The following is a 14,077-nucleotide window of genomic DNA, read 5'->3' on the forward strand; positions in this document are numbered from 1 at the left end:
ATAATGGTCATATATACAATTATATACAATCGAATATTACAGGAAAAAATACAACAAAACAAAGAAATTAAAATACATGAAATCATGACAATCAAGTAGAGCAAAAGAAAAAACATTAACACAAGTTGAATTCAAACTAAATTACAAAATAAAATTACAAACGTATCCTCAATTCAGTAGGGATTCAATCAAGTAGGATGTATTACTAAGAATTTACATATGTAGATCATAAAATAAACAAATTTAAAAAAAATAGTAATAAAACACATGAACAAATATACACCATATGGGTAAAAAAAAGAAAATTCAATAGACAATATACAAAAAAAGATTAAATTAGGTATTTTAATTAAATATAACAATCCAAAAACTGTTTTCTAAGCACCAAAAAATTCGAATCGAAAAAATAAATTTTGAGTGACTTTTTGTTTATGTTGTCAACACAAATAAATAATGGCGAACCAACTAAATTACTATTACACAATATAGGACGGTAAAGCCTAGATTTATACAAGGGAACTTTAATAAACAAATATTCAATTAAGTTCAGTTTCGCATGTATTATATCATGAATAAATTTAATTTGCCTTAAATTACGTCGAACTTCGAGAGCAAGTAAATCCAATCTAGCGAGAATCTCCCTATTGGGCAGATCGTATAGTTTAAATTTATATTTTAACCAGGCCAGGAAGGAAATCTGAATTGACTCCAAAACTTGAGTAATACTAATGAGGTTACGGTTCCAAATCAAGCAAGCAAAATCCAAGTGGGAAAGTACATATGCACAATATAAAATTTTGCAAGTTGTAATATCCTTAAAATCTCTAGCAGTCCATTTGATGAGTCCCAGATTCCTTCTAGCCTTGGAAACCATGGTTGAAACATGATGGTCAAAAAGTAATTTAGAATCAATCATAACACCTAAATCTTTGTTAATTGAAACAGGTTGTATTCTATACTGATTTATTGAGTAAGAAAAATACGATATATTCGTTTTCCTGGAGAACGCTATACTTTTTGTTTTGTTCATATTTAATGGAAGTGAATTTTGTACAGACCATTGGTAAACTGAGGTAATATCAGCTTGCAATTTAAGGTGATCCTGATTACTAGTTATTTCAGAAAATATCTTAAGATCATCAGCGTACAGTAAAAAAGGACATTTCAAATGATTACCAATATCATTCACATATATTAAAAATAATAATGGACCCAAATTGGATCCTTGAGGAACACCCGAAGAAATCTTGTAAACAGACGACTTAGAACCCATATATCTAACTACGAATTTACGATCAAACAAGTAGGAAGCGAACCAGTGAATCAAGGATTTAGAGATTTCAAAGAAATGAAGTTTATTAAGAAGCTTATGATTTATTTATTTATTTATTTAACATACACCTATTACAGAGCCAATTGCTCCAATTACAACAGGTGAATACAAATTCAATATACAATTGTGAAATTGCTAAATAATCTATTAGATTAAAATAAATATTAGAAAAAGAACCGAAAAGAGGAAAAAAAGTCTAAAATAGCAACATTCATGCAGGCTACTTTTTTCTTTTTTGAATGCAATAACATAATCATTGCATTACATAAGCAGGGTTCAAAAACAATTGAATCAATTTTATATACTTTTCCAAAGACATCGTAAATCCCGATTATTCCAGATTTTATAACATCATTATGTTTCTTACAAAGTCTCACAAGTGGTGAATTTTTATGGGAGGTTGTTTTAGATTTAGGTATAACAAATGGTAATCGTACTCTTAAAGATCTACTAGTGCTAAATTTTAACATTTCCAGAAAATCTTGATTAACTATAATACCATTAGTAATTTTAAACAGAAAAACATGATGCATTATTTCCCTCCTTTTCACCAGAGACATACAATTAAATTCCCTTAGGATAACACTATAGTTAACTTTCATATCATACGCAGAGATTTTGAATCTCTTGTACCATAAATACCTTAAAAATCTTTTTTGTATTGATTCGATTTTCCTTATTTGATTATCATAACAGGGGGACCATACTAATGAAGCGTACTCTAATTTACTTCTAACTAATGAATTAAATAATTTAACTAACACTTCTGCATTGTTTAATTCCTTTGAATTTATAATTATGAATCCTAAAGCTTTATAGGATTCATTAACAATTCTATGAATATGTAAATTAAATTTTAATTTTGTATCTAAAGTAACACCCAAATCCTTAATTTTTGTTGATCTTTGTAATATTTCATTGTAAATTTTATAATTATATTGAGCTGGTTCACTCTGTCGTGAAAACGTAATAACAGAACATTTTTTAACATTAAATTGTAATTTATTATCAATACTCCATTTGTAACAACTGTCAAGATCCTTTTGTAATTTCTTTGCGTCTTCCATATTATTTATTGCCCGAAATATTTTAAAGTCATCCGCGTACAACAGACATTTGGAATATTTTATAACGCCAGGCAAATCATTAATAAACAAAAGGAAAAAGAGTGGACCCAGTTTAGACCCTTGAGGTATTCCTGAATGAATCACGTATCTATCTGAACATAGCCCATTATAAGTAACGAACTGTACACGTTCTCTTAAATAGGATTTAATTAGAGTTAATAACGCTTCTGATAAGCTCAAATTTGCTAATTTGTTAAGCAATATGTTATGATTTAATTTGTCAAATGCCTTCGCAAAGTCGGTATATATTACATCAATAGAACAACTGTTTCTGTTCAAGGAGTCCAAAATAAACTGCGTAAGGTTAGTTAGATTCGTAGTAGTGGATCTCCCCGGTAAGAAACCATGTTGACACTCTACTATGTATGATTTTACATGATTAAATATCTTACTGTACAATATATGTTCAAATAATTTAGATGGCATTGATATTAATGAAATAGGCCTATAGTTTGTAATATCTTTTGGATTCCAAGATTTATAAATCGGAGTCACTTTACTAATTTTCCAACAATCAGGAAAACACCCAGTAACCAAAATGAGATTATAAATATAGCAAAGAGGAGTTACCAAAATATCTACACAACCCTTAAAAATATAAGATGGTAAATTATCTGGACCACTAGATCTTGTTGATCGAGTTTTCTTTATTGCTTCCTTACATTCTTCCTCACTCACTTTTTTTATAACCAGGCAATGAGGTATTAAAGGTACATTCAAGGTGCTCCATTCGTAGAATGAAGACCTTTCATCATACACACTATGAAAATATTGAGCGAAACCCTCAACAATATTTTTATTTGTTTTTAATAACTCACCCTTATATAACATAGTAGATGGATTTTGTAAACATCTTTTCTTATTTTTTATGAAACTCCAGAAGTGTTTTGTGTCTCTACTAATATTATTCCCTATATTTTGAATGTATAAAGAATAAGCTTTTTAAATCATCGTCTTAGATTTCCTGCGCAGGTCTAAAAACCTTTCCAAGTTATACTGTGAATGTTGTTTGCGTTTCCTATAATATTCTTTATGTTTCAAAAGACTTATAATCTCAGAAGTAAACCAAACCGGGTACAAATTCTTTTTATGGTTTTTCACTTTCGGTACATGTCTATCGATATAATTAAACATTATTTCATAAAAATATTTTATTGCACCATTTGGTTCCTTATAAGTGTATAATTGACCCCAACTTTCTTTTTGCAAATCTTTATAAAAATTATAAAAATCTGCTTTTCTATAATTGTATTTTAACATATTATCATTCAATTTAACCCGCCTCATATTTTTAATTTGTAAATCAAGCTGTAATGGTGGATGTAATATATCAGCAAATACCATAGAATTATCGCTTGTATATACATTACATGATTCACTCATATTTGTTAAAACCAGATCAAGAGTTTTATCATCTTTGTTTTTTACATCATTTATAGAGCGAAGATCGTGTAATGCCAAGAAATTTGAGAGGGTTTTACATATTGAATCCGCGAGTAATAAGTCATAACTTGAATCTATTATAGTTGGAATATTAAAATCACCAACAATTAATATTCTACAGGATGTTAAAGTATCTACTATTTCATTAACCCTGACAAAGAACGAGCTATATATCTCGATTTTGGATTTCGGCGGGAAATACACACAAATTATTAAAAGCCGAATTGTACCAATATTTGTCTTAATACATACAGTTTGAACATCTTGAATATTTACATGAAACTCTGTAACAGAAAAAGACTTTTTTATCGCTATCATTGACCCACCACCCTTCCTGCAGCTCCGATCGTCCCTAAACACCAAATATCTGTTGTCAATAATTTCTGCGTCATATACATTTTCAGATAACCAGGTTTCCGTTAGCATGATTATACTGTAATTTGAGGAAAGAATACTCGTATATATTTCGTCTATTTTGGTATTCAGACCTCTTACATTCTGATAATAAACTGAAATTATGTTATTACACATTGATTATATACCATTTTAAGCTAAGTTTCTAACTTCATCAATAGATTTTAACGTATACACATAGGTATCATTTTCTTTCTTCCTCAGTTTTACATTTCCTGCCCAATCAACCCAAACAAATGCAAAGTTTTTCTTTCTTAATTTTCCTAGCTTCGGAAAATACAATTTTCTATTTAATGAAAGATTTGGGTTAATATACACGGGTCCACCAACAGTATAACCTAAATCCTTACAGTTTAAGTTACGCTTAGCTTTACGTTTTTGTATAACCATGTCTCTATCCACTCTCCTTATAAATTTCACAACGATTCCGGGAATAGGTTGATTTGTTTTCAGTCTGTGGCATGTATCTACCATACTATTATTAATTTCCATCCCAAGCACACGACCCACTGATTCAACAATCGTAAATGTGTTTTCATTCGGCTTCTGGAACACCATGAATTTCCAGAGACTTTCTTCTACTGTACTGGTCCAGATCATCCAATTGTGTATTTAATTTATCAATTTGTTTTTGCAAACGCAAGTTTTCATTACGAAGATCGTCAATTGTTTCCATACATTTTTTAGAGATTCATTCTGATTTTTTAGGAGTTTGGAATTTTCATCAAGTTTTTCATGGGCTAAATCCAACGATGATGGGATATTTTATCGAAGGCTTTAGCAAAATCAAAATAAATAGTATCAACTTGACAACGATTATATACAACAGGAGATACCAAGGTCAGAAATTTATTCAAATTGAGTTCAGTTGATTTACCCTTCAAAAAGCCATACTGTTCAGGTATAATAGAATGTTCAACGGAACTATAAAGATAATTGTAAATAAGCTGATCAAAAATTTTTGGTATTACATCAAGAAGAGAAATAGGTCTATAATCAGTTACAGGCCTACCATCAGTTTTCGGAATTGGAGTTACAACAACAGTTTTCCATACACTAGGATAGAAACGAGATGCTAAGCCCCAATTAAACAATGATGTCAAAATTGGTGCAATTATATCGGATATACCTTTTATTATAAAAATCGGAATTAGATCAAGACCTACAGAAGCTTTAACATTTAAAGATTTAATAACATCTATTACCTGTTTGGTAGAAAAGAATATTTGATCACTACAAAATTGACTGGCCATAAAAGTAACATTATTATCATTCACATTAATATCATCTTTATAATTAATAATAATAATAACAATAATAATAATAATAATAATAATAATAATAATAATTATTATTATTATTATTATTATTATTATGCGTTCTTTATTTATCTTTTAATAGTAGTTCTCGTTCATTTTCTGTAATAGTAAAATTAGCGGCGTTATCAAAAGAGTTGTAATATCATCAGTATGAGCAGATGAGGAATCGGTATTTCTTCATTTTGTTATCTACTGGCTTGTGTTGTACGTATTTTTACATTGTACACTCCGCATCAAAAAATTGCGACAGCTAACACCGTTCAGTTAGGCTACCCAATATACACTTTCTTAATAGATAATCGTGTCAGGTAAAGAGACCCCTTCTCTCTCCTCCTTCCTTCTCTCCCATACTAAAATTAGCTAACAACCTGAGCGCAATTCTAATTTTAAACTATACATGTATTACCTTCGATAAAATGAAATAAAACCGAGATTCATAAGTTGATGTAGGGAGAAACTGAAACATACACAATGAAAAGTTGAAACCAATGGATGTCTATTACATAGAGATTCAAAAATGAAGCAGAGAGAGAAAATAATAATAATAATAATAATAATAATAATAATAATAATAATAAGAAGAAGAAGAAGAAGAAGAAAAGAATAGGAGAAGAGTTAAAACTGGAATTCAAACGTAGTAAGAAAAGAACCTAACATTATAAAGTTCCGTTTCCAGAAATTCAACAGTAATATAGAAATAACGTTTGTTTTCACATATTTTTTAGAACTATTCGAATATATATAGGATGTTTTAAAAATGCACTATGTCTCTTTCATAATGGATAGCATGCTCAATTTCCAGTAGAACTGTATATCTCTGAGACACATCTGGGATAATATCAAAACTTTAACACTCATGCTTTGTTTCCGCTTGGTTCGATTACAAATTCGGTAGTGTTCATTGGACGTACTGATCCAAAAACACATTTAATATACTCAGTAGATAGCCTTGGTCATATCCTCCATTTCAGACAACTAATGCAAACTGAGCAAAGAAAAAAACGAAAAGAAAAAGAAAGAAAGAGAAAATTGAAGAATGCTATTTTACTGCTAAATTTCTATCAGAAATACCCTATATTAAAAGTAGAAACTGTATCGTAATGAAAAATTACAAATGTTCGAAAGCAAAAGTTTATGTTCCGCTTAGATGTAGCATGTTTCAAATTTCAACGTGAATAAAACACATTGAATTATAAGATGGAAATAAATTTTGTGTCGAACTAGTATAAATAAAATTCTGTTTTCAAATAACCAAAGCGGTTACCTTTTCGTAGTCTTTTTCGAAGATTATCTGTTCCGAACATCCAGCATTGATTTAATCTCTTCCGGATATAACGTAATTTGCACAGATAAAATGAACACGTTAAGAGCTAAAACGTATCATCGTGTCAGTCGGATGATGTAGACCACCACTGGGTCGAGGATTCAAATCTGTAGTGACCCGATAATTCGACTGGGACTCGGTAACCCAGAGGATAAAAAAGAGATTTTACTTATTTCCATGCGTTTAAACAGTATTTCTGTCAGAGATGATCAGGACTGGAGATGTTATCCCCAGAGCACGAAAAACACGACGCCGAAGTTCCCAATTAATTAGATTCTCCAGACCAGGTATATCGAGCTCTTGCTCCGTTTTAACTTTGGAACATCAAGTGCGTGTGTGAGTGAGAGAAAGTGGGGGGAGAAGTGAAAGATGCAAAGACAAGATAGGAAAACGTTAAGAAAGAGAGAGAGCGAGGGGGACGAATATAAATATGAAACTCACTTATTGCAGTGTATGATGTAGAACGCACACACTGTTTACTCAAATCATCGCCAGTGATGCTTTGTAAGTTCTCCATCAAGGATAAATCTGTTTGCAGCAATTATTTTATGCGCAAAAATCATTCTACCTGACGGGGAATCGAACCAAGATTTTCCATTTGGAAGTCTAGCACGCTACCACTACACCACCGATTGCTTTAGCCAAACTTTGTTTAACAAATGGTGTAGTGTTTCTTTCTGAGAGCGATAACACGAAAAGTGTATACTGCAGATCAATGATGTATTTGGAATGTCCTGGTAATTCCCTTGCCCTTTCCCAACCAACATTCGTAAATCGTTTCTATTATGATACAGGTGTTTGCTTCCACATTCTTATGTATTGCTTGTACAGTATGAAAAGTCGATTCTTCACAATCACTTTGTAAAAAAAACTACATGGTGTTCTTCTAAAACTAAAGAGAAATGTAGTATTGAACATCGCTAATTCTGTACACCATAGGTGCCGACTATAATCTTAGCTCCGAGTCTCAAGCATCCGTTGGAAATTTTTAATGTGTGCCCATGAAATTAATATAGAAATAACATTTTCATGACTTTGACAAAAACTTAGTGCATGTGACCGCAAGCTTTATTTTATGGCTGGATGCTCACACGTTAAATAATTGTTTATCAGTATAACTTTTAGCCTCTTTAGGTATACGGCACATCGAGGATTGAGCGATATAACATTATACATACAACAATAAATCTACTGTATATTATAAAATTGAAAGTTACTATGTTTGTGACTCCTAGTCTCTTGAACCACCCGATCAATCTCGATCAAATTTTCAACATAGATGAGGTTTGGACTTGTGGTCGTTTTCATCATATTACTTTAAAGGTAGAACTTAGGGGAGAAGAAATGTACAAAACCACTCGACCGATCTCAATCAGTTTCAACATAGATGGGGTTCGAACCTGAGATGATTTCTGTCATATCACTTTGACAATGCAGCTTAGGGGAAGGGGAGGGGAGAGATATTTAAAAATGATCGAAAATGACCGATATTAGTGTGGAATCTATAGTTTTGGGAGTCACTGAGATAATCAGTGACACTTCCGGTGCAGTTTAAATCCAAATTCAGCCCCGTAGCTTGGCGGACGGGAAAGGATATTATGCACACACACACACACACACACACACACACACACATATATATATATATATATATATATATATATATATATATATATATGATCTAAAATGACAAATATTAGTGTCGAATCAATAGTTTTCGGAGACGCTAAGGTGAACAGTGATACTTCCGATCCCGTTTAAATGCAAATTCTGTACCACAACTTGGGAGGGGTCAGGAATGAGATATATAAAAATGATCGAAAATGACCATTATCAATTTCGAGTCTATGGTTTTCGAGGTCATTGAAATGAACAGTGACACTTCCGATGCGGTGCCTCGCAACATGAGGAAAGGGGAGATACATAAATTTATTGAAAATGACTGATATTAGTGTCGAATCCATAGTTTTCGGGGTCTCTAAGATGAACAGTGACACTTCTGATGTCGTTTAAATCCAAATTCAGCCCCGCAACTTGGAGAGGGAGAGGGGAGAGAAAGATAAAAATCATCGAAAATGATCAATGCTTTAGTAATAGTAAGAAGTGGGTGACTAACGAAACATATTACTGTTTTTTTCTCTTTTAATTTAACCCAACGAAGTGGGTAATTGATGCTAGTAATCCATATTCACAACCGAGACTGATTTTGTACAGTTATTTCAAATAACTTGGAGTTTGATGCCGTTAATTTGTGTTTCTCATATAGGTCAAAAGTATTTATATAAATTGACTTTAAACAAAATACACTGACAATGTTTTCAGTTTTCACTCAAGTTATTCTAAAATGTTAAGGTTTGATAATAATAATTATTAGTTTATTTTCTCTCTCGCTCTTTTTGGTCAATATTGTTAAACATATCATCATCTTCATTATAGCTATTCTGCCATTATTAGCAAGTAACTTGCTGGAACCGATAAGCTTCGATGTACGGTGGTTTTCAGCTGGTCTCTTCATCTTGACGTAGCAATTTTTTGTTTTAATACCTTCCTTCAACTACAGTCTCCTTCGGTCCCTCCCTCTCTTTCCTTACACAATACCCTCCAGCACGTCCTTCATAATACAGTTCCTCCTCAGTCAATATTCAACCAGTTCCTCTACTTCCTCTTTTAACAATATCTAAAATTCTTCTTTTCTTCCCTTCTGCTACTATTTCTAACACCTTCTCATTCGTTTTCCGTTTAACACAGCTAATTCTCTCCTTTTTTCTCTATGTCCACGTTTCGAAAGCCTGCAATTTTTTTCATTGCTTTTGCGTAATGTCTATGTTTCTGCCCCATAGTGTACATATTGGAATCAGTAAAACAAAATCTCAATATTTAATTGGAAGTTTGTTCAATACAAAGATGAGCTAACCAGTTTGAGAACCAGTGGAGTGTTGGATCTGTTCAAAAATATAAAAAGATTACGAAACATTGTGATTTATCTTAGAAGTAGTGAACCGTGGGCACCCATTAAAAAAAATAAGGATCATCAACTATGTTGTACACTATTATCATACTTGCACGAAGGTAAACTATGTTACATTTAGAAACATACATTGTATTTTTGTTACTATTGGCGCTTTATAGAATTGATTAAACCTTATATCCAGAATAAAATTTAGCTATGAAGGGCATAATACTTCTTAAAAGCAAGACTTGCAAGACTGTTGTATGCAACACCAAGACTGAGTGTGCAAGACCAAGATCAAGGGTTCCAGTGCAAAACCAAGACCAAGACCAAAACCACCCGGGTCTTGGTCTTGGTCTTGCATTTGCTCATCACTTTAATATGTTTTGAAATGAAATACCTAGTTTAACGTCACACGATTATGCACCAAGCCTTAGACGGTGACGACGAGAAATGATTGAAATGGTGGAATGAAGAAAGTAGAAGGAAGCGGGAAAACCCCAAGAAAACCCACGCACACGGTGTTTGTCCACCAAAAAAGCTCACATGGCGCAAGATGATGTGTGGCTTGAAAGCGAGTAATATCTACAGAAAACGGAAACAACCAATTCAGAAAACGACATACTGTAGCTAAATGTTACAGGGGCTGATCGACTTACACGCATTGCATAAACTACTGGGAACACATTCACTCCAGTAGCAATTTTACTGAAGCCAAGAAATCAAAGTAAAAGATGTAATGATTTTCCATCTTTTTTTTTACATTCTATAAAAAAATTCAAGTAGTACCGGTACTTGTGCAGGACTCTTGCGCAAGAGTTTTGGTCTTGGTCTTGCAGGTACGGTCTTGGTCTTGGTCTTGCATCGGAATTCCTGGTCTTGGTCTTGGTTTTGCATGCAAGACTCTTGCAAAAACGGCAAGACCAAGACTCTTGCGCTCATCACTACTGCCGAAAACATGAAAAAATGAATTCTAAAGGTCCATAGCTCCAAAACTATGGGACCTACTGTAGTCAGGTCAAGAATTCACTTAGGAACTAGTGTGTGCTATATTCAAAAATACATGTTTTAGAATCCTAAGGTACTCACGCAACAATTTTTAATGGGGTAGTTGGAGAGTACTTTATATCATAGGCCAGTAGTCAAACTCCCTGTATAAAAATTGTTGTAGAAGCACGTCAGGATTCTGAAACACACATTTTTGGATAGGGCACATACTAATTCCTAAGTGAAGTCTTGACCCGACCAAGGTAGGTACCATAGTTTTGGAACTATGAACCTTTAAAATTCATTTTTACATGATTTCGGCAGCCTATAACACGTAAACGATGGAGTTTTCGCGCTATGTTTATTGGAACTTTTTTGTTTGTTTTACTCCCAGAAATCACTCCTCTGCTTTTGTACAACAAATTTAGCGCCATATTATATATATATATATATATATATATATATATATATATATATATATATATATATAGGGTGTTTCAAAACAACACCGACAACGTTTGGGAGGTGATTCCTGACAGCAAGATGAGACAAAAAGTATAGACCAACTTGGGTTCACAAAAGCTTCCTTTCGGTGTTATAGGCTGCCGACATCATGAAAACTTGAAATTTGAATGTCCATAGCTTCAAAACTATGGGACATACTGCAGTCAGGTCAAGACTTCACTTAGGAACAACTATGTGCCCTATCCGAATATCCATGTTTCAGAATCCTGCGGTACTTCCGTAACAATTTGTATATATTTAGTTGGTGAGTACTTCAAATTATATGCTCTTAGCCAAACTCCTTCTATAAAAACTGTTGGGGAAGTGCCGCAGGATTTTTATAGATGTAGTTGATGAGTACTTCAAATTATATACCCATAGCCAAACTCCTTCTATAAAAATCGTTACGTGAGTACCTTAGGATTCTGAAACATGGATTTTTGGATAGGGCACATATTAGTTTCTAAGTGAAGTTTGACCTGGTTACGGTAGGTCCCATAGTTTTGGAGATATGGGCCTTTAAAGTGCATTTTTCATGTTTTCGGCAGCATATAACTCCGAAATGACGGATTTCTGCACCCAGGTTGGTCTATACTCCCCTCTTATCTTGGTGTGAGGAATCACCTCTCAGACGCTGTCGGTGGTGTTGTGAAACACCCTGTATATTTTTTAATCAGATTTCAACTTCATTTCAACACCTACGCTACTAGGCTATATGGGACCACAGTACCTGCCACCGGAAATCGAACCCGACTCATGCAAGGACAGCAGAGCACTAAGCACTTAGGCACAAAGAATCCATCAATATATGTTTGGTTTTTTCAACAACATATTTCTTTCCTTTACATCTTTTCTTAATGATTTAATAATAATAATAATAATAATAATAATAATAATAATAATAATAATAATAATAATAATAATAATAATAATAATAATAGTTATAAACGTAGATCCGAAAATGATTCATTTGGTATGAGGGGTGGCTGAAAATCTCATGATTAACCCTTTGGGGATTTTATGGTACAATTTTGTACCATACGGGTGGTTCATGGTACATTGCGTTATAACTCTCCTATTTGAGCTTTTTCGCCCGGGTTTTTTAGTTGTTGTTTTTCAAGTCCAGAGGCATTGTAGAAGACATTACGTATGGTTTCACACTTTTCTGCGTCCAGACATAAGAGGTGATGACGTCATAAGTCTAAAATATATATTTTTTAATTTATTAAGCCTATGTTTAATATTTTTTGGCGCGCTTATTTTTGCACGTAGAAGATTGAAATTTTGCACAAACATTCAGTCTACTGAGTAGTATTTACCAGATGTTTTTCACATTTGTGAGTTAAAATAAGGGGGAAACCAGAGGGTCAAAGGGTTGAAAAAAGGGATATTTTTACCCCCAAAATCCCTTTCTTCGGGATTTTCCCGCCTTATATACATGATGGAGACACGTGAGTCATACCCTCTGAAAGGCAATTTTATTCTGAAGAGAATGATGTGCGAAACATGACCCTAGAGTAATTAGGGATGTCTCAGGGATTTTTTTTAAAAAAATTCCTCTGTATACGGGAATATGGTATATTGTCGGTATATATATATTTTTTTGGCGGGCTTAGTTTTGTACCTAGAAGATTGAAATTATTCACAAACATTCAACCTACCTAGTAGTATTTATCAGATTTTTTCAGACTTCTGCGTTAAAACAGGGGGTCCAGAGGGGCTAAAAGTTAAAAAACGGCATATTTAGACCAAAAAATCCCTTTCTTCGGGATTTTCCCGCCTTATATACATGATGAAGACACGTGAGTCATACCGTCTGAAAGCCAGTTTTATTCTGAAGAGAATGATGTGCGAAACATGACCCTAGAGTAATTAGGGGTGTGTCAGGGAATTTTTATCAAAATGTACTTCTGTATAGGGGAATATGGGGCAATGTCGGTATATATATTTTATGGCGGGCTTATTTTTGCACCTAGAAGATTGAAATTGTGCACAAACATTCAGTCCACCGAGTAGTATTTAACAGATTTTTTCAGATTTATGCGTTAAAACAGGGGGGTCCCGAGGGGCTAAAAGTTGAAAAAAGAGATATTTAAACCAAAAAATCCCATTTTTCGGGAATTTCCCGCCTTAGATACATGATGGAGACATGTCGATGGTACTGCCTGAAAGGCAGTTCTTTCTGAAGAGAATGATGGGCGAAACATGACCCTAGGGTAATTCGGGATGTCTCAGGAATTTTTCCCCCTGAGATCATAGTGTTTTGTGGTAATTTGTGGCATTGTGGGAATTCTTGATAAAATTTCTCCCGCCCATACTATTCAAGATAGAAACTTGAAATTTGGCACACATATTCAGTATACCAAGTACTATTTATCATATTTTTTAGATGTCTACGTTCACACAGGTGGGTCCAGGGGGGGCAAAGTGCGAGAAAAAATTTCCCTCAGAAATGTTCTCTTTGACATCATTTTTCCCGCTTCTGGTATATGGTATGAGCTTGCAAGTTTTACCATTTGAAAGCCAGCTCTATTCTGAAGAGAATGAGGTATGAACCATGATAATAGGATAAATAGTGACGATGCAGTAGCTGCTTGACTGAAAGTCTAAAAAATAGGCCAAAAAGCCGGAATCCGGAAAGGATTAATAGAAATGACTAATATCCAAAGAACAAAA

The sequence above is a fragment of the Thermobia domestica genome, chromosome 16 (genome assembly GCF_964235325.1).
Source record: "Thermobia domestica chromosome 16, izTheDome1.hap1.1, whole genome shotgun sequence".
In the NCBI taxonomy this organism is placed as follows: domain Eukaryota; kingdom Metazoa; phylum Arthropoda; class Insecta; order Zygentoma; family Lepismatidae; genus Thermobia; species Thermobia domestica.